This window comes from Lonchura striata, chromosome Z (genome assembly GCF_050655825.1).
Source record: "Lonchura striata isolate lonStrDom1 chromosome Z, ASM5065582v1, whole genome shotgun sequence".
Classification (NCBI taxonomy): domain Eukaryota; kingdom Metazoa; phylum Chordata; class Aves; order Passeriformes; family Estrildidae; genus Lonchura; species Lonchura striata.
The window spans coordinates 78688215-78710387 of NC_140740.1; the positions used below are offsets into that span (position 1 = coordinate 78688215).

Genomic DNA, 22173 nt, shown 5'->3' on the forward strand with positions numbered 1-22173 from the left:
AATGGGGCTTTTTAGCACTGTCAAAAAATTTCTAACAGTAAATATTCTCCCTTGTTCCACAAAAGAGACTGACATTCAATTCTTAAACATAAGTATAATGGAAACTACAGAAAGTACAAAAATCTGCTTTGCAAAGTATCTAGGACAATAATAGATCATTGCTGTAAATTACAAATGAAATAAAAAATAAATATCAAAACTAAGGGCCACAAAAAAGCCTTTTCCTTCATCCAGTTTAGAAAAGTCCACATGCAGAAGTTTGGAGAGGTATTTTTAAGAAGGTACACTCAACATATCATGCACAATGTAAATGTCAAGCCAGTACCTTGAATTTAATTCAGAAACTCAAAAATAGGTTTTGAAGGTCACAAAAGTCTAGTATTTTGCACTTCAGAATGAGTTTTTGGCTTAAAACTAGGACAGAGGAGTCACTGACTGTGAAGGCCTCGGTTGCAACCCAAATTTGCTTTCTCTTTACTAGTAATAGAAAACACTTTACTAGAAATAAAAAACACTCTTTGGAACACCAGCTGTTTGAGAAGAAACATGACAGACCTTTTTGCTAACATTTATAAAGCCATTGTGAGAAAGGAAAAAAAACTCTCTCAAGGTATAACAGCCTTTTAATCAAAATCAGTGCAGTTTTGAAGCGTAGTATTCATATAATTAGGTGATAAAAGTACTTTGTCTAAAAACTCAGGATGCATTTGCAGTCTGTATTCTTATGAATATAAACATAAAAATAATGTGTTGTTAATGCTATTAAAAAAAGATTCTTGCTGACTTGGTTAAATAAGTCAGACAAAGAAAGGAAATGAGGAAAAGGACAGCAATATGTCTGAAGAACAGCAACAAAGCTGTTGGGGAATTTGGAGCACAAGTCTTATGGGTGGCAGAGGGAGCTGGAGTTGTTTAACCTGGAGAAAAGGAAACTCAAGGGAATATTTATTTTTATCTACAACTGCTTGAAAGGAGACTGCAGTGAGGTGGGAGCAGTCTCTTCTTCCACACAACAAGGCATGAGATGAGATAAAATGATTTAAGTTGCAGCAGAGGAGATTTAGATTGGATATTTGCAAAATTTTCTTCACCAAAAAGTTTTCAAGCAGTGCAACAGGCTGCCAAGGAAGCTTTGGAATTACCATCCCTGCAGGCAATTAAAAGTCAGGCAGATGTTGCACTTGGGGACACAGTTAAGGATGAACTTGGCAGTGCTGGGTTCATTAATGGTTGGACTCATAAGGCTTTTTTCCAACCTAAATGATACTATGAGTCTATGCCATGTTTTACATAAAAGAGGGAACAAATTGTAAACAACCAGAGTTCTCATATGGTTCATATTTTTGAAGAAATTAACTCTCTGAAAAACATGAATGTAGCCATTATAATAATTCAGATATATTTTTAAAACAGCAAATTTAGTCATAACATGAAACTTGTTTTCACAGGATAGAAAAGACAGCTGACATTTGAATAACTTTTCTTGGTATTAGAATTGCATTTTCTTGGTATTAGAATTGCACTAAATATGAATGGGTTTTTATCAAATATCAGTTTGTATAAAAATGAAGAGCTGAATTTATAAAAGTTTGAGAACCTTTAAGTATGAAACATTGGCTTATCCCATTACAAATTCAACAGTTGCCTGTTCTGAAACTGAAATCCTGATTAAAATATTTCAAAGTTCAAAGGGATTCTGTCCTTAGTTTTTTTTTCTCAGAACCTCTCACATGTTGAGGACACTCTCTTGCTTAATTAGAGTTGGTATAAAAATCTAAGCAAAGTATTTCTTACATTTTTTTTCTGTCCTCAACCTCTCCATCTCATGATGCAAAACATCAGTTAAAAAATGGCAGTAGGGAAAATATTCTAAGTCTTTAGAGGAAGTAATTTGTCCAAGAGTCACAAGATTGAATCTTTTAAACTACATGAGAGTTCTGTTCTTTATCCATCCAAGCCTTTTTTGTGTGATTTGAAACCATTATCAAATTCTGCATCAACAACTACCACTTAAGTTATACCAAAGGATGCACAGATTAACAATTTTACTTTCCTTTTCTCTCACCAGCATAAACCAGAGGTTAGTCAGCTGAAGTCAGGTTAAGCTAAATCACTGAGCGTGAATATAAGTTGAGAACCAGGCTGCTGGTATTTGAGGACAATAAAGTCACATAGTATCAAATTTTTTACTGAAACCAGTGTTCCTGCAGGGCCAAATGACCAAGAATCTCATTAATTTCCAAGAAAAAGGAGTCAGTTACCATGGTAATGCAGCTAGCACTGGCTTTTTTACTTGAAGAAATTATTTTTTTCAAAACTATTATAAATAGCTCTGCAAATGAAAGATGAGGATTGGCAAAAGTGGGGTCAAACCTGAAAGCATCAGAGGCCAAGATTTTAAACAGTAGAAAATGAAGATATTACAAGATAATGTGACTGTTTTACAGAAAAGGTAGAAAATCCTGGAATACTATTGGAGAAATAATACTTAGCCAGCAAACAGAAATTGCATACAAGATGTTAATTCTGATTAAACATGTCAATGGAGGGTGAGGAGAGAAGCTCATTCAGGGCTAAATAAACTAAATTTTTAACTCAACAGAGAACCGGAATATATGTCTGTGAGAGAGCCATCATTTCACTTCATATTTATCACCTGACAGAACTCTTCTTATGCATGGTAAAACATGAGTTTAAGATCTCTAAATGCATTTCTCTGGGAGCCATGCCCTGTGGCTGCAATGTGAGGGGATTAAGATCTGGCTTAATATTTTGCCCATAATTGGGACGAATTCCTTAGTGGATTAAAAGTTAACCTCAAAGTTCCCCTCTTGTATTTTATGTTACACTTTAGGATAAGGAAAATTAATCCAGCTGAAAAGTGAGGTAGGACATGATGAAATCCAGAAGAACAGGGTGCTTTCTGAGCACTGTATGAGTGCTCATTTAATTTTTCTTTCTCATGTTTTCTTTTTGGAATAGAACTAGATTATTTTCACATTTACCCTGGTGAATTATACCCTCCTGCAATTGAATGAAAAGTCATTTAGGCTGGTACAATGCTAGGCAAAAGCTCAGGCACCTGGTTTTATGCAGAGACGAGAGGCTTTTCTACCTCCTCCAACATCAGAAGCAGTCAGTGAAGTGAGCCTGTATGACATGATGAGGTCATTTCAATACTCAGCTACAGTCTTTGCCTCTGCAGCGTTTCTGGTAATGCTTAGACTTTGTCATCTACTCAGAATATTATAAGAAACAAAAAGGAAATAAACACATTATTAACAGCTAAAGTTAATAGATTTGTGTGGGTAAATCCACCTAAACCTCCACAACATTTGCAGGTTTGAATATGACTTGTGTCACTAAAATGCTGTGCAATTAGCAACAAGAGTATTGAAAAGGAACTTTCATTTTCCTATAGCAGTTCACCTTTCACCTTCTTTTGCACAAAAACCACAAAGAAGGTATAAATGGGCCTGGAATTTTTATTTTCAATAGTAATTAAGTTGGAGAAATGTGTATCAAGGTGTTTTGATAATGTGGATAAATGCCAGGTTTTACACTTTGTGAATTAAAAAGACATGTAACTTAAATGAAGTCAATAAAACCATAAAAGAGCCATTAAAAATATATTTGAGAAACCAGCTCAGAAAACAAATCTGTCTTCAGTAACTTGATAAGCTTGACAATGAGGACAAGTTTGTCCATTTCATTAATTAATTAATTCTAAGAAAAGCATGTAGATTCTCAGTACAAGCAAATTCCATGTGAAAGCCTAGCTGGTTCATAAATGCCTCAGGAAAAAAAAAATTTAAAATAATAAAACAATAGGCATGTACATTCTCTACAGTTTTTGTACAAAAGCATGCTCCAAATCCCAGAGAGATCATCAAGACCTTCTTGGGGTTCTCTTTACTTTGAATTGCTTCCTTTAGAGCTCTTCCTGCCTTCATACCTGGCTCTATGTGGAATACACTGAAAAATAAGAAAAGTAAAACTCCATTGCTTACAGGATGCTTATGATGAAAATTTGTCCAAGTATACCTGTCCTACTTTCTATTTCTCTTTTCATGCCACAGTTTAATAGTTTTGACTAATGATAATACTTGGGAAGAGGCATGTGCTACCTTCTGAATTCAAATAAAATTTTGAAATGGTCAACATTTGAGATTCAATTGTCCTCAAGGTGATTTAAATAATGGGAAAGGCAGAACTCAAATTTCATAAGATGCATGGTTGAACTAGGTAATCAGCCTCTTACAAGGCTGCTCCAGGAATCAAACATTTTCTAATCTCCAAAGAATATTGTTCACCTATTAATTTTACATGTCATTGCATGAAAGGGTGAGCTAAATAATACAATTCTTGTAAGATATAAAATAAATCATTGCTTGCCAACACGTATAATGCCAATACTGAAAACTGTGCAGTCATTATTTTTCTACCATTTTTAATGCTGCAAAGAAAAACACTGAACACATACACAGAAGTCAGGAAGTTCCCACAGAAGTGCTTTGTGTTCAAGATAGTGATTCTCCTTCTTGAATGTCCATTAAATTCCTAATACTTGACTTCTTGCTGTTTTTGAAAATAAAATGCCTAATTTTTGCTCAGCCCGAGAAATTCTAGTACAATACATAAGTGAAGTAACAAGTTCTTCAGGGGTGCCATATTAAACTCATGAACAACGCTTTTGTGCGTAATGAATTCTGGAAGAGGCAAAAGCCTCTTGCTCAGTCACTTTTTTTGGAAAGGACTACAGTAAAAATCACACAGTTTATATTTATGGCATATTTCATCAGAGCAGGAAAAAAAAAGAAAGTCCTCTTGAAAATTTTAGCAGGAAATTAATTGCAATTTTATGCCTGGCTTTTGGTAACCAGACGATGGATCATTAGCTGATGTCAATTACTTTCACTATTCATAATAAGCTTTCTCAAAAATATTAAGGTTTTAGCTTAGGTATAAACTTGCAATTTTGGCTAAAAATTCTCCAAGAATTTTTAGTATATGCTGTACACCCACAGAAATTTAAGTGACTTTTCATCATCTAAATACTGAGGAATATTCCCATAGGAGCAGAGAGTCTTGCAGAAAAGTTACAGTCACTGAGCAGGAAGCACAGTGGTACTCAGGCAGTAGGCTGGACAAGCCAAGACTTCAAGCTTAAATATAGGCAAAATATTGCAAAATGCTTGTAGCTAAACACAGAAAAAGTGCCATGTCTCACTTTACATGAAGGGAGTAAGAAAAATAAACAAACACCTACTAGAGAAACCAGTATTTTTACCCAGTCTCTGTGAGCTCTGTGAGAAAAAAGAGTGCCAGCAAAATGGAATGAGATGTTGTCATATGAAAAAGAGATTTCCTCTACATTTAGTATTTAATTTGTCTGTTAGCACCTCAGGAAAGCCAAGCTCCTTGTGCCCAACCCATCTGTCAGCATCCTGTTAGGGGGAACTCTTCAATGAGCAGTTCTGCTGGATTTACAGGGTAGTCCAGCTGACTTAGAGACACACACCAAGACCATAAGGGAGACCCATCAGTGGGTCTTCCTCATTATTTGGGTATGTCACCTGCAGCCAGTGAATGCTAACATCTGCAAATGACTCCCACCAACAGTGTACGGAATAACACTCTTTATTAACAGAATATTGTGGCAGGTTAAGGTTGAAGGATTGACTGACTGCAAAAATATATTCAAAGCAAGATACAGACAAAGCTCTAATCTCCAGTGAAAGTCTTCAGCATACATACAGTGTAATTCTTACGACTGTAAGCATCTCTGGGAGAGAAGACAGGTTCAGGCTGATCCTATTAGTTATAATGGACTCTTTCCTAATTTCCCCTCCATTCTCAACTTTCCTTTATACGTTTTGTTTCTTTTATATGTTTTATTACATTTTCTTTATGTTTGGGTGGATCTTGAGTGGCTCTAGTCATGAATGGCTTTGCTACTGATTGGTGTAAACTTCTTTCACTTCATTTTTAAAAACATGGTCAAAAAAAAGTAAAGAGCACATTGCCAAGTGAGGAATGGTTGTACCTTGGAAGTGGGTACCCTTGTGATGGTGTTGCTTCAGCAGCAGGACATCTTCTCCTATCTCCCCTTGCTGTGCAGATTCTCAACTATGAAGCACCATCAAGTTCCCTTCCCTGTAAGGATCACAACAGAGTCTGGCCATCTCCACATCACTCTGCCCTCCCTTCCACCCCCTTAAGCAGGTGCTGTGGTTGCAGATTGTGGTTCCAGGGAATCATCATGGTATAGGTTTCAGGCATGCCAACCACATTCCATCCTGGGAGTTGCAATTGTATTTTACACTGTAATTTTTAAATATGTGAATATAACTTCTCAGTTTCCTCCGATTTTACCTCCAGTGATCTTTCTACTGACATCAACATAGAATGACAATTAAAAGATTATGAAGTATATTTTTTACGTAAAAGGGAAAAAATTAAAACCAATATAATATGATATTCCTTTCTTTTGCTTTATTCTTACCTTAGCCTATCATCAGTCTTGCTGTGTTTCTCCACTATCTTCATCAACTTTCCACCATCTCCCCTTGAAGGAGCTTCTCTAATCTTCACTCTGATTTAGATCTAGCTATAAAGCCAGGTTTATAGCATATGCATTTACATGTGTATAACATCTGCTGGATTTTCTATTCCTCTTGTGGTGAATATTTAATTCACTAAAGAAACCCACAAAATTAATTTTTCTTTCATTTGATGTACAATTTTATTTCAAATTCCATTACAGTACTATGCCATGTACATTCTTCTAAAAGACTCTCTTGAGGCTTCAATGCCTTTCTGATATCCTGTGCATTTGCATGTATAACTTTATTCACTTACATGTTTATGTAGTCAGTAATTTATTAATCACATTTAAAAATAATGACAGCACTGTTGGAAGAGCACTGAAAACAATGTGAGTTTGTTTCAATATTTGGAATCTAACCCTTCATATTTCAGACACATAAATTTATGAGTTTGATAGAAGTATTTGTGTAACTGCTCCAGTGAATCTGAGAGCACTTACAATCTCTGTGAAGTGCAAGTGAGCTGTTACTGGCATAAAAGGGCAAAGCAGTTGCTTCAGCAGAAATGCCAGGAGTTTATTTTGAAGGCTGCAGTCACTTCTTCCTTTTTGTGCATGTTTGGGTGGTTTTTTTGACCATGCTTCATTAGAAAATGGAGTGTAATCACAACAGTATTGTTAATAAGAGGTTTTGCACGTGCAGGACAAGTGACTAGAATTGCCACCTTCACAAATGTAAGGGTGATCACCTGGGCTGATTCCATGCTTAGGCAGCCAAGGCCTGTGAAGCCAAAAAAATTGATTGTTTTGAGTTTGTAGCTCCGTTTATTCTTACAAACCATCTGAAAATCAAAATAAACACTTGGATTCCTTTAATCATCTCCTCAAGAATCCTAAAGTTGTTAGCATTAGTTGCTGGGATTAATATCCAAATAGTTATGATGATGCATTTCAATTTTTTAAATGTCTATTCTTCCCACCTTTCATGAATTTAATGTGCATAGGCTGATCTATACATAAGCATTGCTTGGGGATTGTAATTCTATTCAAAATATGAAATGGAGAACAAATGTTTGTTCTTCTTTGGATATCTTTGCAAAATGTGTTACACATTAAGAATTACACAGTTACAAAATTTAAAAGTTGAGGACAGTGAGAATGAAAACTATCCCATAATCAAGCAGAAGTACAAAAGCTTTGGTACTTACTTCCTTTCCCAAGCAAAGGAGTCCATCAGCAATATACAATGTTACAGTGGTAAAGGAGGACCAGATAAAGTCTTAGCAAAATCTCAGTGCAAAATGCATTAGCTGAAGGTTGTAGATTAAGTCAAAGAAAGGCAGGAGCTCACCCTATTTGCACTCCCACCTGGGACAAAAAACAGGCTGTTCTTCCACAGGTTTGGCTGAATTACACTGCACTGTTAGTTCCACACACAGTATCACCTCCTTACTCAAAAAGATAGTGTGTTTGTCTTTCATCATATAGTCTTTTGCAAGCAGACATTTTTATTTCAAGTCTTTAACAGAAAATACTCCATCTTCCTTTAACTTTTCACCCCTAAAACTCACTTTAGGATGGTTGAAATAACTGCTGTTATCTGTCTAATTTCTCAGTCTCCTCAAAGTCGCCCTCAGTTCTACCATTCCTATCAAATTTTCTCAGAAAATTCACACTTCATTTTAAGGACAAGATCACTTAATCAATGTTAAGTACTACATTTTCCACAGACCAAAGAGTGAGAGATCAGACTGACACTCTCAGATCATTTTTACTATGCCTGAAGTCTGGAAAACCAAGTTCCACTGCAAAAGCCACATTTAGGACATTTAAGAAAGCACAGCCTTGTTGATTTCAGCAAGTATTTTACCAAGCTTAGGTTTGTAGTGATCAGCTCCTTACTTTTGAATATCTTATTAAATAAACAAGGATTATTATTTCTTCAGTGAATTCTTTGTCTCTTTTGTAACAAATATCTAATTTAAAATCTTGTATAGAATGTAGCTCACCCCAAAGAGGTTGCTAAAATTCAATTAATCAGTTCTTCAGAAAATATGTTCAGAGCTCTTCCTACACCCAGGGCCCATGTTATCCTGGATCAGAGTTCAAAGTTTCCCACTGGCAAAATCTCTAAGTTAGAGTCAGCTGCAGACATGAACTGGGGGGAGCATTTCACTCTGTATTTTTTGAAAGAATTTGAAGACCCCTGTCTGGTGAACGTAAGAGAACAAGGATGCTACCACGGTGGTCACAGCAGAACTCTTGACTAAATAGAAAGAAGTTGTTGGTTAGGGGAAGGAGGTCACAACTTTTGTTCCATCTGCAGCATTTTCACTTCACAGACCCTTCAGGGGAAGTTATTGTAACTGAGACAAATATCTAGAAATCTCTTCACACAACCATAAACTGCAACAAATTTTAAAAGATGAGGAGAGGGAGGTGAACAGTTAATGGACCATGCAAGATCTGCTCTCTGTAACATGTAGTTCAACAAGAACATTGCTATATTGAGCTGATGAATCTGACAGCAGCATTTGTCTTGGCAAACATTCCTCTTAATACCCTGGATCATCCAGCCATGAAAAAGCACACACACAGACTATAATTTAAAGAATATTGGCCTAATCTGTGTGGCTTGCTAGCTGAGAAAAATTCAGCCTGTCTGTCCTTTCTGAAGCAGAAAAAAAGGAATTAAAAAAATAAAGATGGAGCATCTGTGTCCTGCAATCACAAGATTGCTAAGTTAAGGGACCGAGACCCTGTGCTTTGAACACTGCTCTGTTGGAAGCATGACAACACTTGGGAACATGCTCACTGAAACCCACTACAGTAGGCAGTGTGGTCTTTGAAAACAATAACTTCAGGAAGTTCCATAACTAGAGGACTAGTAGACTGATCTAGATTAGGAATACATAGAAAAGGCAAACCATCAATTATTTACTGTCACATGAAGAACAATCCTCTACCTTTCTAAGAACATAATAAGGCTTGTTTGAAACTTTCCAAGGGAAAAAATCCACTGTTAGAGATGCTTTCAAGGGGAAAAAAAACCACAGACTAGTAAATAAGATCTCCATGAGATCTCTCAGTTCATAAATACTATGAACAGTACTTTGCTCCCTCACGAGGAAAGAAAATAGTTTATTACAATGCCAAGGACAGTGATTGTGCCAATAATAAATCCTAAAACTATCTCCAAATTTCTTGTCCTACAATCTTCTGTTAGACCCTAAGGCCGTTAACTTACAAGTCCATAATTGCCAAAGATATTGTCTTTGGAAGTTTGTTTTTTTTTTTGCCAGAGTCATCTTTTGAAATTATTTCTCTTTTGTAAAAGTAGAAATTTAAAGACAATAAAAGATATGGGAATAAAACAAATACACAATATATTCTGGACTGTATAACAAATTCCCTAAGCAATAGTGTATTTTTCCTCATTTGCACATTATATTAAGCTTTGTTGAATTAAAGTGTTTTACCACTTACATCCCAGCAGTGCAGATCTGAATGAAATACCACATTCATTTGGCAAGCAGATGTTAGGAGGACCATCTGACCAGAGGTTATAATTCACTGCATGTCTAAATATTTTGAGTAAACAATGTTTTATTGCAGCATAAAGCAGTAACTGCTCTTGTGACAAGATCTTTCACTTAAAATCATATCAGAGCATGTAGATAAGAAAGCCCAAGGAAAGGTAACCAAGGTAATTTTTATTTTTTTTTTTTTTTCTACTTTTTGCTAGGGTAAAGATTTTGGGTTTCTAATTTTCCTTTTCATGTGTTTCAAATGGAGCCAAGGACTTGGAAAATCAGCTGGAATTTAGACACTGGCTCCACTTAACAGTTAACCTTAGCACTTTCATCAGTATCAGTGCACTGCACGTCTGTATCTGTGAATAGTATCTCTGAGGAATATTCATTAATAATGTGCAAATATATTTTGACAAAATGAAAGAACAATTAAGAAGCACATGTTGTGACAATTATAAACAGGGTGAACTGTACTGCAGCTTTAATGGAAATAAATTGATTTGTGGCTGGATTTGACATCCTGCAGTTTTGAGACACAAAAGTTATCCAGAACCCACAGTCTTTGACATGTTCAAATAAAAAAGTTAAACAAACAGTTTAATTTCATTTACTGTCTCAAATAACTGAAGATTTATGCAATGTTCATTATATGTTTTTAATTCTCTGAAACAGCTCCATAATCTCTCCATTGATAACCAGCTGTGGAACACTGTTCTGAAAGAGGTGAGCACTAAGGCAAGCTTTCCAAGCCTCTCCCATTGGCAGGTGCCAAGATCCAGCATTCACCCCTGTCCAGTTCCTGCTGACTTGTTGAGCCGAATGCAGCTCATTTTGTATTTGAAATGCACCACAGGGGAAGGACTTTTTGGGCAAAATAATGCAGTCTGAGGCAAAATCATATATGTAGGTCAGAAGGAATGCAGGCTACATGGCTGTTGTTAAAGCCAAATTCTGAGACAAAAAGAGAAGACATATTAATGAGACATATGTCTGAAATAGGATGATAGGTCACTCTGATGTTCAGTTCAGCTCTGATTTCATTATATCACTTTTTATTGATTTGGAAAGGTGTGACAGCTGTTTAAGGTTGATAGAGAGCAGAGATATAAATAGAAAATCTTGTATCTTGGCAAGCATCTTTACATAATCCTATAAATACCATTTATGCTGCAAAACACCCTTCCCTTACATTATACACTCACTTCTGTTATATCACTGTGTCAAACACTTCAGTATGCTATTGAAACTCCACAAAAAACATCCTATAGAAAGAAAAGGAATTCAACAAAAAATATTCTGAACTCTATTTACTACACACAGAGAGAATGAGACTACCTGGGAAACCAGAAAAGGAAGTGTGAAACGTACACAGTGTTTAGTGATTTTCTTGAACAATCCCTACAGCAACCAGCAACACTGCTGTGTACAAATGCCAAGCTCTGCCTTTCTTTGTGTACTTCAAATACCCTGTGACTGTTACATCACAGCATATGATGAATTTCTATTCAGGCCAGCCTTATATAATTACCTGCTGTGCCAGCAGTCACAGAGGTTGCACTTGCTACAAAGCTGCAAGAAGGCTGGCACTGCTTGCCAAAGTCTTTCTTCCTAAGGCTCCTGCCCTCTTGCTTCAGGCTCTGCAGGTATCAAGCAGGTAGGCAGACTTCTCTGTTGTAGAACACTAGATCTCGCTACTCACAATTGAGAAAATTTTCTCGAGCATGAAGGGCTAGGCATCCAAAACTGGAAGTGGTGACTGGGATGCAATTTGCCAACTTGTGCTCTACACAGTGGCAGCCACCTGAGAATTGTAATGCCATTGCCCAGCAGGTGAAATACAAATAAACAGCCCAGGAAGAACAATACTGAGGGATGAAGATCTCTTTACTGAACTTTATTTCATAGTTATCACTCAGCAAATCTGAGCTAGCATCATGTGAAGAAATTAACATAAAACAGCTTGAGCTGCTATTTATTTCTGTAGCTAATTTGGTGGACGTGAAAGTGGATTCTTCTTTCTTCTCTCTACTGCCATTTTTGCATCCAAGAGCAAACTGAGGGAGAACAGAGCTTTGTCTTTCTTTGGCAAGGAGATGAAGTATGGTTTCAGATAAACTAGATGAATAATAAAAAGATAAGTGCAAGTGCAAAAGACCATCAAACCTTATGAAGGCTTTACCCGGACTTCTTGCTCTGAGGGTGGTTCTTGCTGAGAAACACTAACTCTGAAACACAATCTGCCATTTGTTAATACTTGCTAGGTAGAATGTAGGGTTGCCATATTAATCATCAAGACTTCTTTAAAAAAAAACAAAACCCAAACAATCAAACAAATGTCCAGCACAAGCTGATGGACAGATCAAATGGAGCGGACTTCTAGGTATTATGGTGGCCAAAAAAGCCCTGCTGAATTTCAGCATGTCATTCTAATAATTTGGCTCATTAATCTTAAAGACCTTTTCTAACATAAATTATTTTATTATTTTCTGCAAATTTAGATGTCTTTAAATGATTACTATTCATTGGCTCATTTTATTTTCCTTCCAAATTCCCATTTGTTATGATTTTCTAGAAAACCTGTCCACAGGTCATACAGGGAAATATCTGCCCTTGCTGCAGTTGTAGGGAAAGAAATCACAGGTGATTTCTCATTTTTGAGCCAATATACTCCAGGGAAATTCAGCAGCTGCATTATTCCTAAATCAATATTGCTATTAACCCAAGACCTTTACACTGCATACTGTATTGTACTAATAAAGCATTAAATGATATTCCACTCTGTTTCTTACTGAAAACATGTTAATAGGGGAAGGGACTCAGGCACAAAGGTGCCACAGCAAAACCACAGATGGGGATTGACTATTGATACCATCTACACAATATACAGCAGCTGCAGATTTGTCAGCCCACACTACAGCTTGAACTGGTTACTCACAGTAGTCAGTACATTAAGTAGGGACCATATAAACTAGCCATCATTTTAAAAAATTCTGTTTGAGAATTAAAACATCTTTTTTGTTTATTTGTTTGAAGGAAAGTTTTACACAAAGTTCATTGCTAGCAAGCCTCTTAATAATATCTGCTGGTAAGTACCATATCTTTTTTTCTTTGAAACACAAAAGTCACTCCTTTACCTTATGGTATTAGCAAAGGAAAGTAGCTCTTCTCCTCATACCTTTTCATCTAATACCAATTACAGCACTTGGACTGTGTTCAGTCTGCAGGTAGTAAAGATATTTTAAAACATGCTGGATCAAAATTCAAAGCTCTATGCTTATAATGCATTGCAGAGACCTGCTTCAAGCAGAGTATCTTGAAATGTCATGTGACAGAATGGATATAATTTTGAAAAGTTAATAGGTACAATAAGTTGTCAGAGGTCAATGGCGATCTGGAACATTTTATCCAAACTTTTAATGCTTTTGGTATTAAAATAATATTTCTTTTATAGTAAATGATATCTGATCATATGGGGGGGGGGAAGTTTAAACAAAAAACCCAGAAATACAGAAAGTTCTATTGATCATAAAATCATGAGGCTTACCATGAAGAAATTGAAGTAGGTTTTCTTTTTTTTGTTTGTTTGTATTTTTTGTTTTTAATTTGTGTAAACAGACATGATAATTAATACCTTTATTTTTATTTCTCTTATTTAGGTATTTTATGTTAAGGTTTTCATATATTCCAAAGTTTGAACTTAAAATGCATTTCACATAGAACTGTAAGTAAATCTACAATAAAATTTATAATAATTTTTTCATATATAGATATAATTATAATCCTGCAGTCTTGAGGTAAGAAACTTTCTAACGAAGATTAGTAGAAAACCATTTTTTCTAGCCTGTGAACAGCATTTACAGGCCATTTTAAAGTATGAGCCACTATCATCTACACAAAAGAACACACACTCAGTCAGGATTAAAATAGGGCAAAGAATATTTACAAAATATTAGCACATTTCTACAGTAAAAGCTATCATCTATACACATAGAAATCAGTAGTAGTGAAAATTATACCAAGTCCCCATATATTTAGCTTCTAGTAACAAAATGAAAACACTGTCCAGTTTGTTTGTAGATACCCTGAAAAAATTATTTACTTCAACAATTTTAAATATATTGAAGCAGCTTGGAACTGTTCAGAACAAAGCATTTTCTTCTTAAAACTTCTGACATTTCTGTTGTGACTGTCAAATCCAAGCTGGGAAAAAGAAGTGTTAAGTATTTGGGATTATTTTGGTCTCTTTAGTTTTTGCTTTCAGTTTTGTTGTATTTCAAATTCAAGCTTTATAATGTTAAATTCCACGTGTTCCATGGAGTTGGTCAGAGACAAGGATGACACACACCCCTCAAAGCTCTGTGAAGCAAACAGCCTCTTTTATTGTTGAGAGCTTCCTTTTATAAGGAGCTCAGAACTCCTGGGTCTCAGCTGCTGATCGGTCTGATCCTCACACAGCTCCTGACCATCTCAGGATTCATTTGGCAGCCACAAGCTAGCTGCAAACCATTAACAGATATGTTGAGTAAGCGACATTAAACTTTCCTGCAGTAGACTGCATTTATGTCCTCTGACCAGAAGAGCTCTAATCCAATTCAACAAAATATTTTAATTTTATTTTCCAAGATTGCATTTCAATACCTTTTCCAACTCAGCTTTGGGAAAAGAAACTAGAAATACTATTTTATTTGCATATCTGTACCAAGTTTCATTTCCTTTGGAAATCAAAATAAGTTTTTATCAGCAAAACATGACCATCTGTACACAGTTAAGAAGGAAAAAGAAGTCAATCTTGCTTCACAGTTCCAACGTCTTTAAATCATAGATAATTTGCTTTATTTTCTCCATCATGCATCTGAAAAAAAATAGTTGCTTAACATGATTTTGCCATGTACTGTCTAAAAGACACAACTCATGTTTTTCACAAAAATATCACTCCTGGTACTAGTATTTATCAATGACTAAAAGTCACTGACATCCTTCAATAAATTATTAAAGTAATACCACTCCTTTGCAAAAAATGTGTACATTTACATCCAGAGATATATCTATAATGTGTAATGACAGAGTCATTTGTAATTTGAAGAAAACTTCATTCAAAGTATTTACACATCTACATTCAGAGCCCTGCCAATTAGGAAAAAAAAAATCTCTTTTTATTCAAAATGAGGGGAGGGGAGGAGAGGAGAGGAACCCTTAAGTAATAGAAATATTGAAATAACATCGTGCTACTGAAAGCCATAGAACTTTTATAACTATACTTGCATGTACTCACTCCATCAGTTAAAAAGTTGATATTCACATAATGTATTCTTACCTTAACCATAAAAAAAAGTATGTAGATGCTTAAGAAAAGTATCAAATAAATGGATTTTCAGTAAAGTGTCCTCTACCAGTTGGTCAAGACAGAAACACATGCCCATCACCCATTTTTTCTAACATTCTTTTGAATTTCTTTCTGTAATTTCTGGTATAAAATAAATAAAATGTATTCATTATCCTAGCATGGTACCTATTAAACTCCAACTGGGAAATCTATTCATCAAAACTGAAGATTAAGAAGGCCTGGCCTATATGTTATCCATGTAATAATCCTTCAGTTCAAGTGGAAGATCAAAGAAAAAGAAATGGTAACCAATAAATGGTTACCATTTATTGGTTAATATTAATATAGTTAAAATTAAAAATGGCCAGAGGCTTAAGGTTAGCATCACTCCCAACCCAAAGCCTTTTCTAAAATCAAATCTTTGATCTATTATTGTTATAGCACTGTTGGTTCTAACACACCAGCATTTCCCTTCTTTTAATTCTACATCTCTCCTCATGAAAATCTTATAGTCACTAAAGTGAAATATTCTCTTAACCAGTATAAAATAAACAGGAACGCAAACAGTGAGGGCACATTTAGCAGAACTGTAATCTGAGCGAGACTTAATTGAGCAAAGCTAACTTAATAAAGTACAACTGAACCATGGTTTACATTAGCTTTCAGAAAAAAAATATAGCAGTATTAAACAATCGACATCATCAATGGGCAATAAGAGGTTGGAGGTTGTTTGAAGGGGTTTTTTGTTGTTCTTGTTTTTTATGGCAAACCTGAGGCTCAGGGGTAGCAGTTTGTTTTAGAATTGACTCTTCCTCAGCATGTATTCATCTCACAAAGCATGCCAGGCTTGAACCAGAAATCAAAATCAGCAACAGCAGTGCTTAATCATATCAAAACATGCTGAGGCATTGAAAGATCAATCCTGGTGTGTTTTCACATGGTAATCACCATGCTGTGTTAAACAACATCACAGAAGGACAGTAGATATTACTTACATTGATTGTTATGAGCATGGACTTTGCATTCAAGGATTGTTACTTGAATGGTAATGCTGATGTACTTTAGTGTCACAGAGGAAGAAATACCACATGGATTCAGACGTCATAGAATATCTTTTTCAAATTTGAAGTCTATTGACCATGAAAAATCACCACCACCACAAAAGGAATTAATCAATGCAAGTCAAACACCTCCACACCCACCCTATCTAGGTCATTTGCAGGAAGTAGGATGCAGCTGCTACAGACTGACATTTATTTTTGAGTAATCACCTTCTACAGAATGCCTAGATGGGAAATTAGAAAATTTTTTTCACCACCTAAAATCTTACAGATCTTCATTCAGTGAGGGGAAGCCATCTTACCAGCTTTGATTTACCAGAAAGATCAACATGATCCAAGGTACAAAGATTTCATTTTTCCACAGTTCATTAATATGATGCAGCATCACAAAATATGGAACTTTGATTTCTAGTCATTAAGATACATAAGTAAATTATGATCTAGTCTCTAAATTCTGTTGAATTTGTTGAGAAATTCTTTTATTTATATAAGACATTTATAGATATGTCTATTACAGATGTCTTACAATGACAGAGGATTTTTTTTTTTAATTTCTTCAATGGATTTTTTTTGTTAGTCTCAAATGTATCTATTTCAAAATAATTTCTATTCTAACATGTCACATCCTCTCTGATTTTGATCAAGGATAGATTTGAGGGTAATCTTTGATAATGTGAGTAATACAATATCTACCAAAACAAAATACAAAGGTCTTTGAGGAACCAAACTGGTTTTGACCATATCAGGAAAAATAAAAAAAGCTTCACATAAAACTATTTTCCTTTAAATTGACAATTGTTCTTTGTTTCCTATGAATAATATTTGCAATTTTTTTAAAAAGTCATAAAAAAACCTGACATGTGGAATTAAAAACTTTGCTTTAATGAAAGCCTCAGGGCCCTTCCTGACATACAATACTTCTGTATGTTGCAAGGTAAATGAATTTAACATTTCTTTTGATTAAACTAAGTATTTGTTGTCAGTAGTTTTTCTTTGTTTAAACTTTTATTTTATTGATTTTTAAATAAAAGGACTATACAATTCTTGATGCATGACAGCATGAAATCCCACAAGAGAACTTTTCAAAAGGATTTCAACAATACACACCAGTTATGTCAAATAAAGTCATCCAGAAAGCAATGCCTGAGGGAAAAGTCCTCTGCCACTGGGTAATAAAGACATCTGTCAAAACTTGTACTATAATCAGGACTGGATGTATGTTCAAGCACAGAACAATAAACAAAACTCACAGACACATGAGATGAAAGAAGAAAATATAATTTAAACAACTTTCTTAGGAATAAATTATTCAAAGAGCCAAAGAAAAGAGATGCCATCCTACTTGGTGCAAGCCTGGCTCAGAGATGCATTTTTGATATTCTTTCTGTAACAGAGAATAAGGAAGGGACAAATCTGAAATATCCTAGCTCATCCTGTCTCATTTCTAAGCACCATTAATCTCCTTTGCCCTCCTAGGTGTTTCTTTCCTATTTTCTAGCTACAGTTGTAGTCAGTATTTATAGATAGATGTATCTATATATATAAATATAGATATATATTATATAGGTAGATATACATATAGATAGATATATAGATAGCTATAGATAACTAACCCTGGAGGTTAGTTAACTACAGCTTTCACTGAGTCTCCCCATGATTACCTATGTATAGAACATAATTTCTCTTCTCCTGACAGCCATCTAGATCACCTGTGTTTCTGAAGATAAAGTACATTCACATGAGATTGTTAAATCAACCTGTTCCTGTGGCTTTCCACCCTTGACACTGGGCTAGCTTCTGCAAAGCATTTTCCTTTTACCTTTACTTGTCACAGGTATTGTGTAGGATGTTACAAGAGAAGATATGGCAAATTTCCTACTGGATACATTAAATATTCTTCCGTTTTCATGAGTGTCTGTTACTTTAGCTATGACTTCTACTAAACTCTCCATGCAAACATGATATTTCTTTCAGATACATTAGAATGAGTTGTGCTCCTGGTACTTGAAGCTTTTCCTGTGTTTAATTTTTTTCTAAAGATTTTCCTGTCTGTGAATGAATTGTTTCCCATCACAGCCATCTCCTTTTTTTTTTTTCAACATTTTTGGATACATGTTCATAATTATACTTTTCTTATGCACATCTCAGAAAATAACAATAATTTGATAGGCAGCAGAAATTCTTTGTGGCTCACTCAGGGGCATGTGATGTATGATTAATATATCACATGCATGAAAATTAGTGAAGGAAGTAAAATCAGTCTTAACAGAATATTAGACACGTGGTGAGCTTTATTTTGCCATAACATTTTCAGGAAGTTCACATTCTTTGCTAAGTTCTTAATAACCAATTCAGAATTTTCAGAATTGTTATGTTTTATATCTTTCTTATTCTGTGCTGCAAGCCTGTGACTTTTCTAGGAGAAATACATGTTCAATATTATTAGGAATTATGTATAATATATTATAATCATATTTTTCCAACTGATTTTCACTCCTTATTTATAAAAGGATCACTAAACTGTTAACATTGGGCATCTGTCTCCCACACCTTCAAGAACCACTAACGAACCAGAACACAAATATAAGTGTATTAACTTGGATATAACCTCCAAATCTACATTTTCATGCCAAAATTAAAGTCATTAAGAATATTAAAGCCCTAGATTGGACATTACATTTCTAAAAGTCTAAATTGAAAGTTTAACAATAAAGGGATAGCAATTATTTTTTCCCTTGAGCTTATATTTTATTTTAAATCAAATATTATTATTAGAACTCTTTCCAAAGGAAAACAATCCAATGTACATCTCTTTAAACTGAATAAAATGTCATGCTAAATTCCCAGTCATAAAGAAAATAAACAACATGTTTTTTTTCTTTATAGTTATCTTCAAAATACATAACAACCATTATATTAATACATATGAGACAGCCCAGCTTATGACCTTGGCTAAATTATTCATTTGATTCTTAGAATTTGGAGATGTAAGTCTCTTATTTGGGCATCCTGAAGAATAATCTTGTTTAGAGATGCTGAGCAATGCAAGATTAATGCAGTTATCTCTGTGTCAGCTCTTGTACTTTGCCTCAGCTTTGCCTTCCTATTTTTTCCCTTTCTGCTCCATAAAACACATCAAGTCTTAATTCATAGGGTTCATAAATTCAAAACTAGTTTCTTTGATCAGATGGAAAGCCTTAAGGAAACATAACGTACTGTTTGTACTGAACATAGGGCCCTTTCTCTTCCATCACTTGTGAAAACATTTGTGGCCCTTTCTCTTCCATCATTTCTATGGTTGATCAGACAGTCATGTGGATGCCAAGATCTGTAAGATTCAGAAATTACATCTGGCATTTTGGCAGACTTCAGAAGCATCATTCATAACAATCTTGTACTTGCCTCTATGTCACCTGCTCAGGTTGTCCTTTCTCAGAGTTTGTAACATGATCCTTAATGGCTTTTCCAGATCATGACTGCTTTGTACTCTTGAAGTGTGAGTTTACACCAGCTGCATTAAATACTATGCTTCTTTGATATAAATCAGTGTACAGTTTGACACATCCTGAATGGATCATCTCTGCCACACGTGATGGAATTTTTACTTGTCAAAGTATGTCCTCTTTTTCACACAGCTATCCTTCCTCACTGACTTTTCTCGGTATGATGGAATGAAAGATCATAACGTGCAATGTGCATAGAATTTTCTCATTACTATATCACAGAACCTTCAGATATACACTTAAATAACTTCATGTTATCATACCATGTCTCCTCTTTTCTGTAACTTTGCCTCTTAACTGATGTATGAAAAGAAGACTGTCATATCGCTAATAAATTTTAAAAGCTAATTAGTCACTGTACACTTTCCAATTTTACTCTACATAAAAGTGGTATTTCCAAGACCAGTCTTTGGCCTTGGAAATTATTGTGTGAAATAAATTCATAAAGAATGGAATATGAACTATAACATAATTGACAATTGTACATAAGCTACCATATATACCATACCTACTGTAAGTGTTTGTATTCTCATCACTTAGTCAAATGTTCTTTTACAAGACAAAGGAGAGGCTAGCTTGAATACTTCTGTTCTAGTCTGGAATTTGTAATTGATTAAAATGTTTGCCAGTTGTTGACATGGGTTAATTTCTGAGCGATATTTAAAACTTTTGTAAGAAATTTAAGTCTCAGTGAAAGGCTATGACTGATCATACTCTAACTGATCTTATCCTGATGTTTTTCAACACCTGAGATAAAGCAATCTACTAAAATAAATGGGGCATATTTGCATTCTATTATCTATTGTTGTAGTGTTGGAAGGAATATCTGAGTATCAAATATATTCAATACATTAAAAAATGTGAAGAATTCAATAAGCTGGTCATTCGTATTTTCCTTCTCTTGTTTGTCCTATTTTCTTTATAAAAGTATAAAACCCCTACAATTAAAATAGGATTTTCTTGAGGGGAAGAAAAATTAACAGACTGTTTCACAGTATTTTCCCTATGGTTGACAGTAATATATTTTCCATGCAAGAAATGCACTGCAAGAAATGGAACTGGTGAAAGGTGTTTTGAAGCTATAATTGACCCAAGTAGTATCTTTCTGAAAAATAGCACTTCTTGACATTCACTTGGCATTGGGCAAAAATTATTGCAGCCAATATCTAAACACTAACGTTACTTTGATCTAATTTTCTATGTTGTATATAGAAAGACAATGTGATAAAGTGATAGGTTCCATTAAAAAGACACCCTGGTATGTGTTGTTTGGGGATGCTATGTTCATGAATACACTCTTTTCTGGTATTGCCTATGACAAACTCATTTTGACAGAGCTATAGGACTTTCTTTCACCTAATTTCTTTTGGCAGACCAAGGCAGTTTTTAGTATGGTGATTGATCTCTTGGTTATCTGGACATTCTCATTTTAAACTGCTGTTGAAGAGACTTGAATAATTTACACTTCCTTCCATGAACTTGGCAGCTTTTTTCAATAGCTGCTGATTTACTGCATCAAGCAGCGTGACAAGTTTTCTAGTCTGTATAAACGCAATGTGCAGTTACAAAGAGTAGTACATGTAGTGGTGAATTACAAACTTCACTCCTGTCATGAAGGGCTTTTAAAGGCTTCTCTAAGCAGGCAGAAATTAACACTCATACCATTCTGAGTTGGTCCCTAGCCAGTCCATTTAAAAACAAAACAAAAAAAAAACCAAAACAAACCAAAAAAAAAAAAAAAAAAAAAAAGGAATTTAGCAGTAAAACTAATCTAATCCAAATTTTACAAATAACCCTGAACAGAAAGCTGCAATGTTTTTCTTCAAGGATCATGTCAATTAATATCTGAATGTATGCATTATACCATGAGAAACCTCAAATATTTCAGCTTAGGTTATCCAAGACCTTTCTTGGCAAAAGAAGTATCAGACACACCAGCTGTTGTTAGCCTAAAGTTTGCAGCCAACAGTCTAAAAATGATCTAAAAGCACGATGCAAAGAAGGAAGAAGGAATGAGCAAATCAGCAGAGCTGGATGCAGCTGTTTTACGCTCAGTTGGTAAAATGATGCCAAAGAAACGCTTGAGTGTAGGGCTTTGTTACTGCTCTTTAGCTGCCTGTCTCACTCCATAACTGTCCTTGCAGCAGCTTCCTTTCACTGCTTGATGTAATCATACTTTAGTTTTATGAGTCTCCTGCATATGTCA

General features: G+C 35.0%; 1 long non-coding RNA gene across 1 annotated transcript; it reads left to right on the top strand.

Moving 5' to 3' along the window:
* Positions 1–11625: 11625 nt before the first annotated feature.
* On the top strand, positions 11626–15720 carry LOC146763897 (uncharacterized). The gene is made up of 3 exons (XR_014951608.1): positions 11626–11734; positions 13114–13165; positions 13737–15720. It is a non-coding gene; the product is annotated as an uncharacterized LOC146763897 (long non-coding RNA).
* Positions 15721–22173: the final 6453 nt, after the last annotated feature.